This window comes from Macrotis lagotis, chromosome 4 (assembly GCF_037893015.1).
Source record: "Macrotis lagotis isolate mMagLag1 chromosome 4, bilby.v1.9.chrom.fasta, whole genome shotgun sequence".
Classification (NCBI taxonomy): Eukaryota; Metazoa; Chordata; class Mammalia; order Peramelemorphia; family Peramelidae; genus Macrotis; species Macrotis lagotis.
In genome coordinates this window covers 59,360,123-59,371,961 of record NC_133661.1, presented here as the reverse complement: position 1 = coordinate 59,371,961, position 11,839 = coordinate 59,360,123, and the positions used below count along the sequence as shown (strand labels likewise).

The following is an 11,839-nucleotide window of genomic DNA, read 5'->3' as shown; positions in this document are numbered from 1 at the left end:
GTGTTAAGAACTATTAGATCATGGTAGCTGGAGTTTGGGGGTTGGAAGGACTTTGTCAGGGACCATAGTACCATGGCAGAGGGCAAGTTCATAGGAGGTGGCATCAAAGCTTTCCCTGGCATCAGGATTTTCTTGCTACATCAATTATATAGAGGAGCATCTGTCCCAAGCCTCTGCCCTGCCAGAGTTCTGCCAGACTTGGTCCCAATGATGGAATGGGAATAACAGGGCAAGGAGCCATCTCAGCTGGCTGCTGGCAATATAGCAATCATCCAATTAACTGGGGGCATCAACAGAATTTATCTGTTTTCCTTTGTGAGTTCAGGATATGTTGGTTCACTCCCCAATTTTTGTTTTGTTTTGTTTTTCATTGTTGTTGGCATGGCTGCCCTGTTGGCCCTTTACTTCAACATCTTGCAGTCACCTCCTCTCTCAGAAGCCATCATTCCTGATTTCTAGAGATCACATGATGGATGAAGACCTATAACTGCCAATCATTCTGACCCACTCACCCATTTGATCGAGGACAAGGGTAAGGAAACAAAGTAGAAAATGGGACTGTAGAAGCCAGATCAATTCCAGGGGGGGATAAGGAGAAACTGAGAAGGATTAATCAGAAAACTAGAATCAATAGGTCTTTGGGATTTTTGTTGTTGTTTTGGGTTTTTAAAAAAAAAACACTAGGTTTTGAGCACCCTTGATAAACCCTTTGGAGCGCATCAAAGTTTACAAGTCAAGATTCCTTCCCTCAGAAGACCCAGGTTCAAATTCTAAAACTGTCCTTTATTACTTGACTGAACTTGGACAAGTTACTTGACCTTTCTTCAGCCATAAAATGAGAAAATTGGACTAAATGATCTCTAAGATACTTTCTAACATTCAAAATTACTATGATGACTATTGTTTGCCAATTGTTCAATGGGATATAGTTTGAATGCTCCTTGAGGGCAGGTACTGGTCTCATTCATCCTTGTCTGTCTAATCCCTCATATGACTTAACAGAGGACTAAATTAGCAGTGTCATTTATACACTGAATAAATCACACTAATGACTCTGAAGCCAATGAAGTCCAGTCACCTGACTTCAGATTTCCCAATCTTTTTCCTTCAATTCAAATATAGTTTTAGATGAAGGAGGAACCAAGTCAATAAATGAAATATTCCCCTCCATCCAGCCACAGAAGAAAAGAGATGCATCCCAAAGGGCTCAGTTTGCTGCTCACAATTAAGGGGAAAGCATGATCCTTTCTGTCCCAGTCCAAGATCTCAAATCAAATGTGCCAATATTCACAAAGCTCTTAGGACATGTGCAATTTGACTGTGGCTTCAGGAGACATATTGGAGAGAAAAGATTGATAAACAGATTGGATGGATGGACAGGCAGACGGACGGACGGATGGATGGATGGATGGATGGATGGATGGATGGATGGATGGATGGAAATGATGGATGAATTAGATAGATAGAAGACAGATAAACAGGCAGACTATCCTGCTTACTTGTGTTTTAAGATAGCATAGGTAGCATTTATAGAACCATTTAACAGGTTTCACAAATACTTTGCATATTATCTCATTTGATACTCATAATCCTGTAAGGTTAGTGCCATTATTATATACATTTTACAGATGAGTAAACTGAGTTTGAGAGAAGTCAAGTGACTTGCCCAGAGTCACAAAGCTAAAGGTCTAAGGCAGAATTTGAATCCAGATAATCCAGCCTCTAAGTCCAATGTTGTATACACTGTGCCCCCAGAGTTAGTTTGGTAACCAAGAATAGGATAGTCCCTCCTTCCCCATCAGAAGCCATTCTCAACTTACACTATTTGAGCTAATGGTGTTCTACAATGTTTCCTTATCAAGTTGTAGAAATGCAGAAATTGGTGTTTGGTTTGAAAGTCTCTAATTCTAGGTTCCTGTATCCCTTAGATGATGTCCAGTGAATCACTCAAAAGCATAATGCTCTCTATCTCTATTAAAAACAAAAAATAAAAACTTTCAAAAAATATTCCTAGGGAGGCTAGGTGGTACAATGGATAGAACATTGGCCCTGGAGTCAGGAGTACCTGAGTTCAAATCCACCCTCAGACACTTAATAATTACCTAGCTGTGTGGCCTTGGGCAAGCCACTTAACCCCACTGCCTTGCAAAAACCTAAAAAAAGAAATAGTCCTGATAGAATGTAAGCTTCTTAAGGCCAAGGACAGCTTCATTTTGTGTTTGTGTCCACAGCATTTAGCTCAGTATCTGACACAACATTATCATGTGATAAATGTTGGTTGATTGATTCTAAAGGTCATTCATATCAAGTATGAATGACTGATAATAACCTAAAATGATCTACTTTCCAAGGGAAACTTTTAATATGAGCTAATGGAATGGAAGCTGTACTTGAAATTTCAAGTTTCGGTGAGCAGGGTGATATTCTTGGAGAGACAGAACCTTGGGGCAAAGCCTGCAAGCCTTCCTTTAGGTGATCTGCTCCTGAACTGACCATAAGGGCAATGCTCTGACTTATTTTAAACTAAGTAGGATATAGTTAGAAATGATAGCATACAATGAAACAAGACAAATCAATGGTGTAGTCTAGTTAGACTGGGCCCTTTTCTCCCAGAAGGAGGGGAGGGATACAAAGGTAAGAAACCTTTAGACTGACTGATTAGTCCATCAAGTTGAGTCTCTGACTCCAATGGAATCCTACCAATCCCTCTATTTATTCATCCTTATCTGATCTATCCTTGATTAGTACATTCTAAGGTGGCTGGAGTCTGTTTGCCTTAGTTTGATGCCTTTATAACAGATTCCAAGAACCCAGCCTCCAGCCCCTTCCCTAAGAATCAACCTGCACAGCTCTGGACAGGACTATGGCTCCTTGGGAACCATAACCAAGGCTGAACCCTAGGGTAACAGATAAATAGCAGGACAACCAAGTGCATCCATGCTTCTCCACCTCTGACCACTGGATTGATTTATGTGCTTTATTTATTGAAATAAAGACTGGAGTTAAATCAACAGCCTGTGTCTGTAAAGTAACAATCCCAGAAAGTTCTGGAAGAGACAGCTAATCACTGAACTATGGGGCATGGATGTTGTGAAGGAGGAAGAGGGCAGGACTGGGAAGCAGATGATCTGGGGTTTTATCCTGGTTCAGCCCCTTACCTGTGTGAATTTGGGCAAGTCCATTATGCTATATGTGGGTGCTCCCTTCACAAGGCATATGGTAACTCATCCATGAACTACTCATAATGTGAAATTCATATTCAAATCTTCCCATCAATCCTCCACATAACAAGCTATGAACCATGTTCTGGATTTCTTGCCCTTGATTATATTACCAATGATTGCATATAGTTATCCATTTATTTCACTATGTAAGCAAGTGAACAAGAATTTGCTAAGTGCCTAATATGTACCAGGGACTATACTAAATTCTTGGCTTACATAGAAAGAGAAAAGACAGTCCCTGCCCCCAGAGAGCTCACAATCTGATCAGCTCATCTATTTTTTTCCCCAAACATACAACTCTATAATAATATGTTTTAGTTCATTTTTTAATGTGATTTACTGTGAATAATGCATCGCAGGCTGCTCACACCTACCTTATATCTTTTCATTGTTTTCTGACCCTCCATTTTAATCCTTCAGACTTATCACAATGACTAGCAACAATGCTACACGGCCACATTCGTATGCTTAAAATATAGATCTTTGACTCAAGCTTGGGGTCTTGAAAAGTATTATACTTTTTTTGCAATAGCAAAGAATTTGAAACTAAATAGGTGTTCATTAACTAAGGGATAATTAAACAAACTATGGTCTGTAATAATAATAATGGAACATAACTGTGCCATAAGAAATGATAAACATGAAGAATTCAAAGAAATATGGGAAGATTTATATGAACTGATATAAAGTAAAGAAAGTAGGACTATGAAAATGAAATATATAACAATACAACTCTAAATGGAAAGAAAAAATCAAAAATAAATGAATTTAGGGGTGGCTAGGTGGCACAGTGGATAAAGTACCAGCCCTGGAGTCAGGAGTACCTGGGTTGAAATCTGGTCTCAGACACTTGATAATTACCTAGTTGTGTGGCCTTGGGCAAGCCACTTAACTCCATTTGCCTTGAAAAACCTAAAATAAACAAATAAACAAACAAACAAACAAATAAATAAATAAATGAGTGAGTGAATGAATGAATGAATGGATGAATGGATGAATAAACAAACAGATAGATAAATAGATGAATGAATGCATGAATGAATGAACAAAGTAATTAATTAATTGATTGATTGATTGATTGATTGATTGCTTGATTGAGCAATCTGAGAAAATGAGTAATGAATCATAATGAACAAGACAGGCCAAAAGAACAGATAAGAAAATGTATCTGCAAGGATTGGGTTGAAGAGTATAGGTATGAAAGGAAGGAGGAAACAAGCATTTGTTAAATTCTTACTATATTCCAGGTATGATTCTAAGCTCTTTATGAATTTCATCTCATTTGAGACATAATTATTATACTTATTTTGTAGTTGGATAAACTGAGGAAAACATAAATTAAATGCTAATACATGAGGCCAGATTTGAATTCAGTTCTGCTAGGCTTGAAGTCCAACAATATCCCATTGCATTGATTAGCTGCCTCACGTGCCACCTGTATGGAACATGACCAAACTCAGTTGATATGCTTTACTAAACGTCATGCTTTCCTTTCTTTTTTCTATTCTGTATTTTACAGAATGGATCTCTAGGAAGGAGGGAAAATACCTTCAGAAATGAAAGTAAATAAATAAGTCCAAAAGAATTAAGATGAAACGCACAATTCACCTCTTGACAGAAAGGTGAGCTTAAAATGGTTTTGGCTAAAATAGAAATTGGTTTTGCTGGTCTATGTAGATGTATGTATTAGGGAATAGAGTTGTTTTAAATTGTTTAATAGGAGGGAAGTAGGAGTAATTTAATAATGCTTGTTCCTTTCATACAGATACATTTTCTTATCTCTTCTTTTGGACTCTCTTGTTCATTGTGGTTGAAAAGGAAATGGAGGTAGCAAAACAAAATATATAAATTAGAATTCAAATTTTAAGGGGAAAAGTGTGCAATTTCTCAAAGGCAATCTCACCCACTCCCTCAATTTACAAAATGTGATAATAAGGTCAAGTCCCTTCCAGTCCTAAAAGACTATGAGCCAAACCAGGAAAAATCAGGAACTAAATCATAAAGAGATTTTGAACTGGAATGGACATTCAAGATCACATAATTAAACCAAATTGTTTTGTCACTAAGATAAAGAAATTGAGCTCCAGAAAGTTTAAGTGACTTGCATACAATTACATGGGCAGTGACTGAAGCCCAAGTCCTCAGATTCAAACTCCAAGAATCTTTCCCCTGCTCCTGTGCTCACCTCCTTTAACAAATCATGTAACATTAGGGTTTACTGCCTAATTGGGGGAAGGGGGGAAGCAATATTAATAGACCATTATATGTAGTAACTCCCTGGAAGTTTTATTTCTGAACATTATCTAAATCATTTGAATTCACACAAAAATAACCCCTACAACATTTTGGTATAAAAATATTGACATTTTTCAACCAAAGAGAAGATAAGAGATTTCTCCTTTAAAAAAGGCACAGTTCAATGGAACAAAAAACCCATGATAGTCACCAATAGCTTGATGGTGATGGGAAAGGCTGACTCTCTCAAAATCCAACTATTGTAACAACCATATCACATATTTTATATATAAAAATAAAAGAAGTAGAAAATGCCAACTGGTATAACAAGCTTCTATTTGTTTATATAAAATCCACACAGATGCCTCATGTGTCCATGAGAGTACAGATGGAAATCCCTCCCAGTTTCTTCATCTGTGAAAATGGAAGACTTGGGTGGATAGAACAGTATCTAATATAAAGAAGAATCACAGAATCACAGAAAGTCATGGAACTGAAAGGGTGATCAGAGATGACATAGTCCAACTTGCTTGTGTCACATAGCTAACTGAGATGGGAATCAAGCCCAAGGTCTTTCAGCAGAATCTTTTCCACTCCCAGACAGTAAAATTTTAACTAGGATTTCTCTGTCTCTGAGTCTAGCCTCTGATCTGACCTGGTTCTTGGTGGAGAGTGGAGACAAATCCAGGGGGTAGAAAATGAGCTATAGATGAAAGACGCAAGTGTCCAAGAGGTGAAGCCATAAGGAAATGTGATCATATGGAGAATTAACTGTCTTCAACACTGCATTAAGAGCCTGGAATGCCAAAAAAGATCAAAAATATGGTCCCTGACCTCAAGGACCAAGATGTACAGAAATGATAATTGTCAAAGTGAATCTGTACACCTTCTTGGGGATGCATCCCCCTCTCCCAGATACTGACACACTAGGGACAAACTTATGCTAGCTCCAACTTTCATTGAAGTCTCTTTTTGGTCTTGTGTCAGACTAAAGCAAATCTGGTTGCCTATCAAAATGGGTAGGGGGGGGATGGACAGAATGGGGGAAGAAATAGTCATCAAAATGTAAATATTTTGTGTTTAGTATACTTGGCTCTAATTATCCCTGATGACTCACAGTTTGTCATTATTCTGGTACAATATATCCAGAAATTCTGAAATGCAAAATTGGGAAGGGTGGGGAGAAGTAGTACAATGTCATTAATAGAAGCAAAACACTTCAAGACAAGAATTCCATTTACTGGGAGAGTTCGTGAGCACATTTTTTGTTGATGAATATTTATCAAAGCGGGTAAAGCTGGACCCAGTAACGACTGCAAAATATTTTAATGATATCCTCTCATTAATTTACTTTTAATGAATGACTTGGTAAAGCTGAACAATTTGTATGTAATGATTTCATTAATGGCTTCAGCACATGCGACCATTTTTCACACATTTGAATGTCACTTGAATAAAGCAATACCTTAAATTATACAGTATAATAAAGTATGTTTGTTGAAACATGACAAGCTTCTGCTTGTTTATTTGCAGCAAGGAGAATTAGTTCCATTCTAAATTTCAATAGTTTAATTGAACCCAACTGGGGGGTTCCTTCTTCCACAACTGCTGTTGTTTTTCCAATGCCAACATTTTGGGCTTAAACTTGAATCATAGAAGACTAGAATGTCAGAGCCAGAAGAGACTTCAAATATCCACTGAGTTCAATCCTCTCCTTTTATAGGAAAGGAAACTGAGAGCCAACAAGAAATGACTGACCCAAGGTTGCACAAGGAAGGAACGGGTTTATGGAGGGAGGCAGAGGGGAGGAAAGATAAATCATATACAAACATAAAGCCAAGGTGAGATAAATCAATTGATAACATAGAGCAAAGTCTTTAGTTGTCTCCCCAGATGAAGAAGAAAGATAAAGCATTACTGGGAGGGACAAGTTATTTCGATATTGTGAATCATCATGTCATAAAAGTTGAACAAATTTAGTTGAGTCATAATCTTATACATCCCTTAAGAAAAAAACATATTTAAATAAAGTTCATAGGTAAACTAAGTCAGGTAATACATTAAACCACACTTAAAGGGTTCAAAAATAAGTTGACTGAGGGAGAAAGGATTTACATTTCACTAAGAAGTCTGGGACAATAGAGATTCTTCCTCTGGATTCTTATCAGAGGAATGTTTGAGACTTTAAGTAAATGGCCATGGGAGAGATTTCAGCCAGCTCAATAATCCCCTAACTAGGAAAAACAGTCCTGACCTCTCCCAATAATAAAAATTAATGAAAGGAAATCAAGAATCAAAAATTTCCATAACAACTAAATGGTAAGAGTAATTTCTGGCACTATGGAATGTGGTTGGGAAATCTATGGGGAGGGAAAGAGAGGTAATTTTCCAGTCTCTCAAAGCATAACAGGTAGAAAACTCCCAATGTATTCATGCATTCAAATGTACTAAGGTCCTCAGTAGAATCCAGCATAGACCATGGCCTTTGTCCCAAGGTATCAGCAGCCACAGTGACCCCCTAAATGGTTGTAGCAGGTGAAGAATCATGAACTGGAGGGAACTGCTGTCATTGAGTAGAAAGAGCAACAAGAAGGAGCAAGAGACAGATGGAGAAACAGAGGCATTGACAAATACATATAAAGGAAGGAAGGAAGGAAGGAAGGAAGGAAGGAAGGAAGGAAGGAAGGAAGGAAGGAAGGAAGGAAGGAAGGAAGGAAGGAAGGAAGGAAGGAAGGAAAGGGAAGGGAAGGGAAAGGAAGGGAGGGAGGGAGGGAGGAAGATGAGGAAGGGAAGGAAGGAAAGGAAATAGGAGTTATGAAAAAAAGAAAGAAGGAAGGTAAGAAAGGAAGGAAGAAGGGGCAGCTAGGTGGCGAAGTGGATAGAGCACTGACCCTGGAATCAGGAGGACCTCAGTTCAAATCTGATCTCAGACACTTAAATAATTACCTAGCTGTGTGACCTTGGGCAAGTCACTTAACCCCATTGCCTTTCAAAAAAACGAAAAAGGAACATAGGAAAGAAGGAAGCAAAGGATGAAAGGAAGAAAAGAAGAGATAGTAACAGAGAGAAAAGAAGAGAAATGGAGGGAGGGAGATGGAATGATTGAAAGGAAGGCAATCTTGAATACTTTATCAGAAGAAAAAAGGGTAGGGTGGAAATTTTAGAGAATCAGGAAAGACTTCTTGAAAAGACTTCTGGATTTGGAGTCACAAGATCTGGATTCAAATTCTGACTCAGCCACGTGTGATCATAGACTGGCAATAACCTTTCTGGGCCTCACAATTTTCTCATCTGTTAAATGACTTCCAAAGTCCCCTCCAGGTCCAGATCTATAGTCCCATGATCTGTAAGATGCATTTGAGCTGGTCCTTGAATGTCAGGTAAGCTTTGACTGGATAGAACAGGACAAGAAAAGAATTCCAGGCAGAGTCATCTTCCTACAAGGAGAGCCTGGCCCCAGCAAGGACAAAGAAAACCAAGCATCCCTACTCTTTTGGTTTTAATCAAAGTCCCTGAGTCCTGACTGCAGTTCTGAGAGGGAAAAAAATGGTGATTCCAGCCTTGAGGAGTTGGGGGGAGGGAGTGGGGGAGAGAGGAGGGGGAAGCAGCTCTTTCACTCTGGGGTCTCATCCATTGTGCTCCACTGGCTGAGTGGGAGATACCCTCTTCCCTGGTCTCTGGAGAGATAGCTTGGTGTTTAATTGCCTAACCACAGTCTAATTACTCAGCCATTAAGATCAAAAAGGGATAGGAAAGGTTGTGATACCTGAGTTTCTATTGCAGCTCTAATCTCTACCGATTCTTCCTCCCCACCTCCTAGGAAAAGATTTATGGAAAGATTAAGGAGGGTTTTTTTTTCCAATAGCTATTAATATTCATGGCAGTCTTCACCGCCATCTGCTTTTAACGATTTTGTTTGCAAAGACCTGAGATTAAAATATGGCCTGCTATTGCTCTGGAGCGTCTGAACCAGAGCTCAGTAAAACAAAGGGACCTTTCAGACATGGTGAGGAGCCGCCTGTCATTCTCTCTGAGGCAGGAGAGACTAATGACTTGGGGGACAGAGGAGGCAGGGAAACCAGGGCCATTTGGAGCTATTCCCTTCCCTGGTGGAGACAGGAAACTGGCCCAGATATTGGATCCTCAAGCTGCTAGGCCACTCAGGCTATTACCAGGCTAATTGGGGAAAATAGAAGTCAGGGGCCCTCCTTGGGAGCCCTAGATAGCCAAACTCCACTAGGGAGAGGTGAAATGAGCTTAAACTTAAGCTGCAATGAGCTTGGTTAGACAAAGGGAAGTACTTGCTGATTGTGAAAGGTCTGAGAAGCTGGAGAAAGCGACCACCACTCCACCACCACCACCACCACCACCACCCCTGGGGAAGGGTCGTGGAAACTCCTTGGCTAGAGAGATCTAATAAAGAAAAGAACTGCTCAGTTGAACTAGAATTGGCTCTGTCAGGTTCTAACTGTCCAGGGAGTGGCAATAAGAAGAATGGGTGAGAATATGGGGATGGGGATAGGGATATGGACCTCCAGCTAAAGGGTATTCAGGTCCTAGGGACATGTAATTTTTAAAAGCCAATAGTTTTTTTTTTCATTAATTCATTCTATTTTTCTATTAGTTTAAAAATTCAGGTTTTAAAAAAATAGGGATATTTGTTTAGTAAAAGTTATGATGATGAAAAGAATGTCATTAGCTGGTGTTTAATTGAAAAGGAGATATGGGGAAGTTAAAAGAAATCTGAGACTGTGTGACCTTGGACAGATCCTCACTGAATCTCAAAAATTACATGGTTGATCTAGATGATTTTGAAAGTCTTCCCTGAAGAATGTCCCTTCTAACAACCACTGGAGCAGGCAGGTATTCCTGCTTATTACTCCTGATTGTCTCTCCCAGTCAGATCACACCTAAACTTTCCCAGTTATTCCACTGACTTCTTCCCACAGAATCATAACTGAGGTAGGTTATGAAGGTTTTGCATTATAGGGTTGACATAAGAAAAGATGGGAATACATTCCCTCCCAGAAGCAATTCAGAGTGAATTCCCTTCCATTCATTTCTCTACTGACCTTCATGACCTGCTCCATCATCTAGTCCCACCCCAGGGTGCCATTGCTATGACAACCCTCTCCTGGAATTAATTCTACCTACCCCTTCTCAATCCCTATGAAGATGGGGACTGTTTAATTTGTGTCTTTTCAGTCCCTGAACCTAGCTAGCGCAATGCCATTGCACAGTGATGATGATGTTTATCTTTGTTCTCAAAAAAGACCATGATATCATGATGCCTTGAAAAGTAAATCAATTAAATCTGAGTGAGGGGGTGCTGTGCTAAGTCACCAGTCTTCCTTTCTCTCCCAGTCCAGTGACTAGATATGAATCAGGATGACTTTAGATAGAACTGGATGTGAGGCAATTAGTGTTAAGTGACTTATCCAAGGTCACACAGCTAGCAAATGACAAGCATCTGAAGCTAGATTTGAACTAAAGTCCTACTGACATCAGAGCCACTGCACTACCAAGCTGACCTAATCAGAGGATGTGTTTAATCAATGCATGTTAATGTTTCTGTCCTTCATTTTTGAAGAAGATCATGCCTTCAGGGAGGTGATGCCATGACAAGCACATGAATTGGATTTGAGTGAGGAGGGGCTCTGCTAAGTCACCAGACTCATTCTCTCCTCCAGAGAGTCCACTGGGTCCAGTGGCCAGATATGAATCAGGAGATAGTCCTGAATGGAAGGTAATCAGGATTAAGTGACTTGCCCAGGGTCACACAACTAGTTGTATCTGAGGCCAGATTTGAACTGCTGTCCTCCTTACTACAAGACCAATGCTCAATCCACTGCACCAACTAGCTGCCCCTAAATGCTTGTTAATTAATAAACTAATTGATTGGTTATAACCCTATTTCCCAGAAAGTCTGCATTTCCAATGAGGGTGCCTCACTCCTCCCCCACTCCAGTGTCCATCTGTTTTTGTCCCAGATAGAATTTCTGTAGTTCTGCCTCCTAGCTCTCATTCTCAAAAACCCTCTCCACCTTCCAAGAGTCTCTTAAGTGATTGTAATACTCCTATTAGTTACTAATTTCAAATATATGCCCTAGTTCAAGGTCTTGCCCTGAATCTCAGAAATACTCTCTTTAAAATATGTTATTTTTTCAAACAAATAGGACTTCAAAATTCCTTCCTTTTTGAGGGTCACTTTGTATCCCAGCTAGAGATATCATTGAGAAGCAAGTTTTTTTGGAATACATCTGATGTCATGTCCTCTTCTCAAAATGCTTCCATGGTTTCTGAGTGCCTAAAGAATAAAATTCAGATTATTTAGCTTAGCATTCAAAATCTTCCAAAGGAACAACATGTTTTTCCAGTCC

General features: G+C 39.4%; 1 long non-coding RNA gene across 1 annotated transcript; it reads left to right on the top strand.

Moving 5' to 3' along the window:
* Nucleotides 1–405: 405 nt before the first annotated feature.
* Nucleotides 406–6,080, top strand: LOC141523106 (uncharacterized). Its single transcript, XR_012478324.1, has 2 exons — nucleotides 406–532; nucleotides 5,821–6,080. It is a non-coding gene; the product is annotated as an uncharacterized LOC141523106 (long non-coding RNA).
* The last annotated feature ends 5,759 nt before the right edge of the window (nucleotides 6,081–11,839 follow it).